At 40.4% G+C, this 10,731-nt stretch overlaps 1 protein-coding gene across 3 annotated transcripts in view; it reads left to right on the top strand.

The window, feature by feature from the left end:
- The first annotated feature begins 363 nt into the window (after window positions 1-363).
- Window positions 364-10,731, top strand: part of LOC139624601 (spermatid perinuclear RNA-binding protein-like) — a 75,749-nt gene continuing 65,381 nt past the window's right edge. For all 3 annotated transcript variants that reach the window (XM_071483858.1, XM_071483859.1, XM_071483860.1), the window contains exon 1: window positions 364-633. The gene's annotated coding sequence lies outside the window, so the exon portion shown is untranslated. The remainder of the gene's footprint in view (window positions 634-10,731) is intronic.

Below are 10,731 nucleotides of genomic sequence, written 5' to 3'. Positions count from 1 at the left end.
GAAGCAAAAATTATTGTTGTTATTACCTTTGAGCTTAGTAGAGATGTTACTGGCATTCTTGATATTATGGACTGATTATGAGAAATTTGGTACAGACAGGTAAAAGGTCCCAACCCCTCATATATATAAATAATCAAACTTCTCAAAATGTTATGTTATTAGAAAATCAATCTTAAAGTGTATGGAGGTTTGGCACATTGCTGCTTATCAACATGAATATGACACATTGACAGTTGTCGACACTCAAACACCGGATTTGTGACTGAGTGAAAGCATCTTGTTACCAGACGATCTTTGTTTCGCAGTAGCAAGTCAGTGGGCGCATGCGCGGCCGCAGCCTCCGCACCCCCCTCCCGCCCCCCGCCCCCCTCCCGTGCTGAGCGTTGACAGCGGGCTGACCGGAGACCGACCGTTGCCGCTGCCGCTGCCGCTGCCGCGGTTGTTGTTGCCGCCGCTGTCCGGCTACGAAGTGACCCCGGAACGGGACTTAATTTCTGTCGCGGGAAACAACAACAACAACAACAACAACAACAACAAAGTGCTCCCGGAGGCTGTGGACACGCGGACCGCCGAGCTCTCCTCCTCCTCCTCCTCCTCCTCCTCCTCCCGGCGGTCAACGGACAGTCGCTGGAGGTAAGTGTCGGCTTTTGGTGACAGTTTTCGGCGCGGAGGAGGAACTGGCCGCTGTAACTTCAGCCCAGCTTCGCGGCCGTCTCTGGGTTAAAACAGTCCACGTTAATTCATGGAGGTGTTCGCTTGTTGACCGGAATAACGGCAAGTTTCCGTCCGGCCGCCGGTTAACCGTCCGGCCGCCGGTTAACCGTCCGCGCCGACCGCCCTGGACGTGGCATCGTGGCCGCTGAAGGGAGACGCTTTCTGCCGCTTGCTGAAAGACAACATAACGCAGGTAGCAGGTAGCAGGTAGCCCAGGACACTTCCTGTTACCCAAATTTAACTTTCAATCGCCTATTTTTGTTGTTGTTGTTGTTGTTTTTCTTTTGTGGCAGGGGAGCACCTGTTTGTCATCCTGAAGCACAGGTGCGCCCACACACTGCTGCACCTGTGCGCCGGATGATTGATGATTGGTGATTGTACATTTCCACTGAACATAATCAATACTTTGAAGCTTTAAAATTCTCAGGCTCAGTCGAGGTCTGGTTTGAGTCTCAGCTCGGGTGCACTGCCTTCCTTTGCTGCTGTAAACATCCATCTCTTTGCTGTATGAGGCCACTGAAAGCCTGTGGATGTATGTGTTTGATGGGATTTAATGGTGTTTTCAGGAGGATATTTACACACCGGACATGTGAGGGGGGGGGGGGGGGACCACCAGACTCTGTTGTTGAATTCCTTTAGTTTAGTTTGATAAGCTTGAATTGTAGTGTGACTGAGGTGAATTGCAGCCTTTTAAATGCCCCTCACTGTTTATACTTGCTTTAAAGAGAGCCTTTCTCAGTGTGACTTCACTGTGACTGTTAACTTCATCTGATGGTAATGTGAAGCTCCAGCAGTCTGAGTTGGTGAATACCTTGTGAAATTAGTCTTTTCTTAAATGCAGCTTTGCACAGACGGGACTGTGGATTTTGTCCCCAACTCCCCCCAATGGATCTTTTCACAGCCAGTATGAACAGAGGAAATTACCACAGCTACTAGTAACTATTTCAGTCTGTACATGGACATATGAGCATTGTATTGTGTTAAGGTAGCCTTAAAAATTAGAATCTATCCTTTAAGACCAGGAACATTAATGATATGAAGGGATTTATGATATTATATAATGTTTTAGATGTTACCAACCTGGCAAAGTGGGCACTGGCGTAGTTTAATAAACATCATTTGGGTATTTATAATGGGATTAATTTGTTAGAAATGAGCAGAATATCACCTTGTCTTAATCTCATAGAGTCAAAATTTAGTTTTAAGACCTTTTATTGTTTTAATTTATATTGAGCGCATTTGTTGTACAGTTGTGTTTTATCAAATTGTGTTAAGTTTTTCTGTCTGAAAACCTTGTGTAAGTTCATATAATTCCATCTAAGGAGAACTGTGAGCCTGCAAACAACAGTTAATTTCATCATCAGTGTATCTAACAAATGTCTACCTCATTAATTCACCCATTGATTGTTCATTGTATAAAATGCCAGGAAAAAGTCATTCACAAGACCGTTATTCCCTGAAGCCCAGCGGTCAAAACCCCCAAAATGTTGAGTTTACCATCATAATAAAATAAGGAAATTTGCAAATACTCACATCTGAGAAACTGGTATCAGTGAGTTTTTAGCATTTTTGCTTAAAAATGACATAAAACATTGTTATCAAAATAGTTGCCAGTTAATTTTCTGTCAGTTGTCTCATTGACTAATCATTTGATCACTTCTGCTTTAGAGTAGTGGTTGGTTTCTGGGTGCCCAGGGGCCCCACAAGCAATGTGGGCCTCCAGGCATGAACCTGACTAGTCCTGAATGAAGTTTGAGTTTCAAATATTGACTTTAATTTCACTTTAAAAAATGGCTCTCAGCCTCTCTTCTGATTGGCTGACTGTCTGTGATCTAATAAAAATATAGCAGATTTCAGGTAAACACTCAGAGAAACCAAACCCTGCAAGGTTGGATGGTGAGTCCAGGTGGGTGGGGGTTGGTGAATAGCTGAGAGCAGTGACTGCTATGTTGTGACATCACAAAGTTCCAGAAGTCCTGACAGCTCGTTTTAAGGCTCAGTGTCTGAATACATGTGTGTGCATTTCTCTGTGGACTGAGGCTTTGATACTTTCCCAGTTTCACAGTGCTTTATAATAATAATAATAATAATAATAATAATAAAAAAAGACATGGCCATCTCCTTTTTACAATATGGGACCTTTAAATGAAAAAAGGTGATGTAAGAAAAGGTGTTCACATTCCTTAAAGTAAGAAAAGAAGAAAACAATTAGCTTCATTTAGCCAAGCAGTGCGTTCACATCAGTTGTTTCTTTGTTTGGGTGGGGGATTATTTGTTGTTTTTTTTTTGTGTGAGTGATCTTAGCTGCTGATTTTCAGTTGACACAGGACCTGTTAACTGTACCCGATAAGAGTTGTTGTTTCTGTAAGTGGACTCCCAACAGCTTTTACAGCTGTGTTAATCTCATCCACACTCGTTGCCATTTTTGTGGCAACTTTCCTGTTGCTGTTGTTTGTAGATGGAGCTTAGAACTGCTGATCGGATCAGAGAGGTGGACAGGGATTCAGAGATCTGGAACCAGGAGAGTTTGTCAGACATGTAGTGAAAATTGATTCCAAAAGATACCAAGCTCCAATCACCAAGTCAGAATGATCAGTGGTCAAAATGGTTCAGACCAACTGGTAACGACTTAAGTCTCAGTCAGTTCTGATGTTTCTCCGTGTTTACGTGACAGTTGGAGTCAAATGAGGATTAAATGAAAGTAAATCTGAGGGTGCAGCAGTTAGAGGCTCGCCTGCTCAGGTTTTACAGCTTTATAGACATGGCTGGTTGGCACACAGGCAAGATGGTTCAAGAGACTGTCCCATAAAATAACTGTGTCCACTGCTTAAGTTTCATCAGGTGTCATTAAGACCCTCCCACCCTTACCTGCTCCTATAAACTGCTCTGTGGAAGTATTTCTGTGTGGAAACAAAGGGCAGCTCTGTGCCGTCACTGCATTAAAGCTGCTTCTCCATTTGCATTTCCCACATTTGCCTGAACCTGATAAACAATCTGCTGTACGTCACCGGTTCAGGTTTCAGCCGTGGCCTGCTGTGCTCGGTAAGCAGAGCCAGCAACGGCTGGAGCAGGTGGCTCCTCCGAGCCTGAGGAATGTAAATAGAGACAGTAACTGGAGCCTAATGTTGGAGCGCGGTCACCTCAGGACCGGCTGCAGCTAAAAGTGTTGACGAGGATGCAGTGCTGCTCTTGTAAATGAAGATCAAGTGTGTGTGTGACATTTTGTTTTCAATTAGAGTTGTCCTGTGCTGTGTGTAAGGAATACACAAATGTTGTCTTAACAGTAAATCCTCAGTACGGACACTGAGAGAGGTCTGACCAGTGTGTCGAGGCTCAGCAGACGTCCAGTCTGTCTTTGTTGAGCTCATCAGTCAGGCCTCAGCTGAACTCTTGGTGCTCTGGTTATCAGTAGCCTCAGGTTGTGATACCTTCTCCGTTTTCTTTTTTTGCCATAGGATGTAATCTGTGTCAAACATACAATACACAATAAAAAGAGAGGTAAAAAACAGGCTTAGTGTGCATATAACTATACACATACATGTATGATAGTGGAATTTTGTTTTGGGCCTATGTCTAACCTGTACTTATATAACTGGCACTTGACAATGTGATGGTGCCAGGGAGTCTAGCAGATATGCAAGAAGATACTGATTTACGGTAGTCAGGAGTTGTATGGTAAGGTATAGTGTTAGAGCACATGATACAACCTATATAAGATCTGTGTTCAAGAGTTGCTCTTTGTCAATATTTCCTGAACGCATGTTTGCTGATTATTGCCCCGTTGATCATCGATAATAAAATGTTCACCTGAGCTTCAACCTTCCAGTATGTACTATATTAATCCATATCTGTCAAATTCTCCGCCCTCCAATAAGTTCTTCTCATCTTCTCAAGAAATCATCCTCACAATGTAAGTAAAATTTCATGAAAGAAAATCAAAGTTACCTAAATTTACCAAACCTGTGTAAAACACAACTTTATACTTTAAGATATCGTTATCCTCCAGAAATGGTGAAAAAATAAATAAATAAATAAAATCACATCTTTTCAAATTCTTTAGATTATTGCTGTAATACACATGTTAATTTTTCCATACATAGTGAGCATGAAAGTCCTTTGAGCCGCTGGCTAAGATATGGCTTTTTAATGGATTTTTCCAGAACACAGCAATTGTATATTTGGTGTAAAGCTGCATGCAGATCGTTTTCTTATATGTAACATACAAGTTACACAAAAACAGAAACACATAACTTGGGGCAGAAAGGAAGATCCTAATTAATAATATGAGAAACATAAAATAACATGTCCAAATCTTTGAGAACAGGACATTCCCATAAAACAGTGATATAGTGTCCCTTTAACTTTTCTGATGAGTCCTGGAAGTGACACAGCAACAGTAATTTAATGGTAGATATTTGGTGATTGACTTTAGTTTTTTTCAATTTTTTCCTTTTCTTTGTTTCTTATTGACAATACAGTTACTTGAATAAATTCTCCCTTTGTCTGGTCAGCATGAGTGAGGAGTTTCCTGTTGTGTATAATTTTAACTTTCTGTTTTTCTCCTTTGTCTTTTAAAGATGCTTCCTTTCAACAAATGAAAAAATATAAAAGTTTTATGTAGAGCTGAATCTATTACTGTATTAGCAACTTGACAGAAAAAGAATTGGCAGTTATTTTGATTATTGAATAATAGTTTCTTTAGCAAAATGTCCCAAATTCCCTGGTTCCAGCTTCTTAAAAGGGTTGAAGAAATTTCGAGGCAAGACAAGGTTAGGAAAAGTTCATAGCCTGACATGATGTTATCACATCTTGCTGTACAATGACAAAGGGTGTGGTAGGGGAGGAGGGGGGTCAGATGCTTTCACTGAGTGCTGCCACTGTTAATTTGAATTGCGTATGTTTAAAGAACAGCTTTAATGAGTAAAAGACTTCCTGTCAAAATAAGATGTGTTGAGCTCAGTGGCTTCCTAACAAAGAAACATCCCATCTTTCCACGTAATATCCACAGCAGTTAATGCTAACTCAGATAACTGTAGTGCCAGAGCACTTACTTGATTAATCTATCTGTCACTTGACATAAAATTAATCAATGGCTATTTTGATGATTGATTAATCATTTAAGTCAGGGGGCGACAGATGTTTGCCAGCTGTGAGAGGTGACAGCAAATGACAGTTGGACAGTGAAAACTTAATTTCATCACCGTAATATGATCTATATCTGGCATATGGTGCAGAATGAGACACTATGTCAGTTTGTGTGCATCTCTCCAGTATTGATTAGGCTAGATGGAGATCTAAGGCCATTTATAAATGTAAAGTCACATCAGTGTGATTGTTGTAACTGTAGATTTATCAAATAGACTGAAAAGTTTTGACTTGGCCTGAAAACAGGGAACTTTTTAGGTGGAGGGGCAGATTTTTGCTGCTGTTTGCTAACTCCGAGTTTCAAATTTCCCGGCGGACGAACCCTACTGACTTTTCCTCTATTGCCATCACAATGCTGACTCTTTTTTTTGACTGTTGAATGGATTGCCAGTAAAACAATAAGCCCAACAACACAAAATTGATGGTCATTGTTATTGACAATTTTGATCATCAATTAATCAACAGAAAATTGATGGCCATTATTATTGGCAATTTTGATCATCAATTAATTAGTTTAAGTTTAAAATTATCTGGTTCCATCTTCTTGAATGGGAATATTTTGTGGTCTCCTTTGTCTTTTACAGTTGTAAAATTTTGACTTTTGGATATTTGAAGTTGTCACCTTGGTGAGCATTATTTTCCTTTCCTGACATTTTATTGACCAAACGATTAATCTGTTCAATTCAAGAAAATTAATCAATGATGAAAATAATAGTTAGTTGCAGCCCTAGTGCAGATATTTATGGTTCCCAGAGGATGAACTGTAACCACCTCTGGTATTTCCTCTTGAAAATCCTTGAGAAACTAATGACATTCCCATCAGCCTCGGCTGTGCTTGGTGTTTATTGCTAATTAATATATGTGACCATGCTGAAACACTCAACATTACACCTGCTTAGGATCAACACATAAGCATTGTCATTAGCCGTGTTTTCATTGCAGCTTTGCACAAAATAGAAGTATTTTTTTCTTCTTAAATGCGGAAAAGGGGTCTTAATTTCACTTTTGTGAAATTTTGCTTTGTCTAACAGTCTGAAAAACCACATCATGCAAGTGTATACATTTTTTTGCAACGTTTGAGACTTTTTTCTGAAATATTCCATTACACTTTCCATTACTTGTTTTTTAATTTGCAATTTCAAATTGCGCATTAAGCAGGTTAAAGGAAATGCACCTATTGTGAGCGTGTGCAGCCTCACACAGCTGCTAGCCTGACAAAATATCTTTCTACAAAACTCACAATGTAGTTTACAGCCAGTGACGTTTCTCTACACGCTGTAATTTGTCCCGTTGAAGACTTTCATGCTGCCTCTGACGTCATCTAAAAAAGCTGTACAGTTCTGTACCCTCCACTTCCTCTTTTTCCAACATGTCCGCTATGATGAGCTGCTCTGGAGCACCATCACATAGCTGTTTTAGATGAACACCCAGCTGCTGTGTATCACTTTTGCCTCTGCAGCCAATGCAGTGAGAGCTGTGATGCTGTCCTTTTGATTCGCCCTCTCAGCAGTATCACAGCGTATTCATGGCAGAGCTATCTCCTCAAAGTGAATATCTCAGGGTGTTTGATATTCTCTGTTGATACGCTTACATTTTCACAATGGTTAAACATGTCTTTGAGCCTCTATTCACATTTTCTATATTTTCAGCATAGAGAGCCTCTGAAAACACCTTCAGAAGGTAAAAAGAATGGTAAAAATTACCTCTCCATAGTAACCAGACTTAATTAAGTGTATTTCAGTGTTTATATCCATAAGAAGATATATTTTTGGGTTTAAGTACCAAAACCATCACAGTGTGGTTTTACATCTCCTCTCTCAGGCTTTTCTCTGGAGCTTTGGTAACAACAGGTCTGTGAGGTAAACACTCAGAGCCAATCAGAAGAGAGGCTCTTATCATGTCTGAGAGTGGTGACTGCTTTGTTGTGACATCACAAAGTTACAGAAGTCCTGACGGCTTGTTTTAAAGCTGAGTTTCTGAATAAGGGCTATGTGTGTTTCTCTATATTGGTTATTCCAAACTGTTCATGAGCAAGCTGTTATATCAGCTGCATGGATTTGCTCCCATTCAGCTCCAGCAGCATTAGTGAGGTGTAGCATTGATGTAGGGGGTGACAAGGTCTGGCTCAACGTCCCACTCCATCCCAAAGGTGTTGGATAGGTTTGAAGTCGGGGCTCTGTGCAGACAAGTCAATTTCTTCAACAACCGACTGTGAAAACCCTTTTTTTATGGAGCTGCTTTGTGCTCAGGGGCATTGTCATGTTGAAACATGAAAGGCACAAACATAGATTTCCCCCTCGGACTGAAATAATTCGTTGATGAATTGAGAAGTTGAATGACAGAAGATGAATCATCAATGAAATCATCAACATCAATTCTGATAATCAATTCATTGTTTAAGTCACTTGTCAAGAAAAAAGCCAAACATTCACTGTTTCCTGATTCTCATGTGAGGATTTGCTGCTTTTCTTGGTTTTCCATCATAGTAAATGAAATATGTGATGGTCTGTGTTAGGAGACTGAATGTAATGTTGTCAGCAGATAACTGAGCAGAAGGACAGAGCTCACAGATGGCCACTTAGTAGACGTTAATAGGTCTATCTGATACCAGTATTTTTAAATTCTGGCCTGTATGACACGTCCAGATTTTGCACCAGGTTTCTTTATCTTTAAATTTGACCATTTTCTGCCTCTGACGCAGCATTAAATCACTGTAGTCTAAATTTCCGTACTGGTATCAGCCTGATGAATATTTGTAGCATCAGCAATTTTTTAATTTTTTTTTTTTTAAACAGATTGACCCACATAGAGCAGGTCAATACTGGTGCCAAAATGATGCCTGAAGTTCGCTCCAAACACTGTGTTTGGGGAACATGAACTTTTTTATATCAGACAATATGGCAAACACCATAAGGTATATGGAAAAACAACAATGAAATTAACAAATAAAACATGCAAACAAAACTGATAAATGTTCATGTGTGCAGCTGTAGTCATTGAGGAATTTCCACCACCAGTAGCTGACCATATAACTGCACAGTATCGACCCTACATGAGCCACATTAATTATGGATTGATATTAATATTTAGTGATAACTACATATTGTTTACTCATCCTGCTGCCAACTGAGCATCAGACTCCAGTTCCTTCTCACATGTTGGCTCTGCTGCAGAAGCTGCATCTCTTCAGAGTAACTGAAGGTCTGCTGAGGTAAAACAGTGAAACCTGAGCAGAGAGGTTCCTGCTGCCATCAGCTCCATCTCCTCTTATTTCAGCTCGTCTTTCCCCCGTATTTCACCATCCCATAGAGCCCAGAGAGCTCAACCCTGCACCATAAACCTCAGAAAGCAGCAGTTTTAGAGCCCTGATGATGACTGAAGAGACGGAATCTGATCTGAAGCGGCTCTCTCTCTCTCTCTCTCTCTCTCTCTCTCTCTCTCTCTCTCTCTCTCTCTCTCTCTCTCTCTCTCTCTCTCTCTCTCTCTCTCTCTCTCTCTTTGCCAGGCTGAAATAAATACCTCATCATGCAGGGCACAGTGTTTTTTTTTTTTTTATGAGAGTCCCTGAGGACGTCTCTTCTCCTGAGCTGTTTGATGTGCTCTGAAAACAAAAATCCTGCAGCACTCAGGATGTTTGAGTTGCAGTAGCTGCCAGTCAGCTGCTTCTGCAGCACCGGGACTCTTACACCAAATCCCACATGGACCTCCATCATAGGGCCACATGTTACATGTACTGTTTATGACATGTTCAGTGAACACATATGTACAAGGTGCGACCACAGAACACACTTACATTCCTAAACGCTTTCCTTTCTTATTTGATTAAAAACAAAAAACTCACTTTGTGATAGTTTGTTTACTGAATGAATTCCAAGAATAAATCACCACAAGAAAAGGTTACAACCAGTTTAAAGTGCTGCACCCATGCAGCTGGTAAAAGAATAGTGTTATTATTGAGAGTTTTGTTTAAGAATACCTTATTTTTATCCTACTTATTTCAACTTATTCTCCGCAGAGATCAATTCAATCATTTAACCTTTGTAATGTGTAGACCTTCACCTGTGAAATGCCTTGGAATCATTTTTATTAAAAAATAGATTAGGTCAGGAATAACTGTGGCAATAGTTGGTGGTAAGCTTTGACTTTGTCTCTGTTCTGTGAAACTGGGCAGGTGGTGTGCAGGGGATTTTTAGAGTTGCTGCAGTGAGAGTGAACCAGAATGAGCTGAAAAACCAAAACACTGAGCTAAAAAAGGCTAAAATGCTCCTAGAGCTGAAAGAAACTGCAGAGTTGGTGATAATTCTCTGTGAGTTGGTAACTGACCTAAGTGCAGTTGTGTTGCATTTAATGTTCAGTGAGACAGGCTAGTGGAAATCCAATGAAACATTCAAGGCAAATAAAATTTTCAGAGGTTGCTGTGGCAGAGATTGAAATACAAAAACATCAAGCACAAGGCAGATGGTGCTCTTACCACCAACATTGCATTACACATTTTACATTGATTCATTTGTAACATAGTGTGCAGTGTGCATGTGTGCAGCTTTAAAGTCCCCCTCTGATGAAAATCAAGCTTTTAACATTGTTAACATGTCCGTATGATGTGTTTTATATAATAGAAGACATATCATGAGCAAAATAATCAGTCAACGCCATGACTGAGGATTGCCACCTTGAAATGCAGTGAACCAATGACACTCTCATAAAAACAGATTCAGACAGCCAGAGATTCATATGTCATAGAACCTAAGGAAACAATCCTGTCAACTTGTGGGGCCGGTCTAAATAAACCTGAAACCTTGTCAATACAGAGAGCCAGAGTTAGCGTTAGCACAACCACTAACACTGTGTCAGCCATTGTTAGTTACAAGCTAA

The sequence above is a fragment of the Trachinotus anak genome, unplaced genomic scaffold, assembly GCF_046630095.1.
Source record: "Trachinotus anak isolate AG129_WGS33_773 ecotype Australia unplaced genomic scaffold, CSIRO_AGI_Tana_v1 ptg000008l, whole genome shotgun sequence".
Lineage (NCBI taxonomy): Eukaryota > Metazoa > Chordata > Actinopteri > Carangiformes > Carangidae > Trachinotus > Trachinotus anak.
This window is presented reverse-complemented; position numbering and strand designations above follow the sequence as displayed.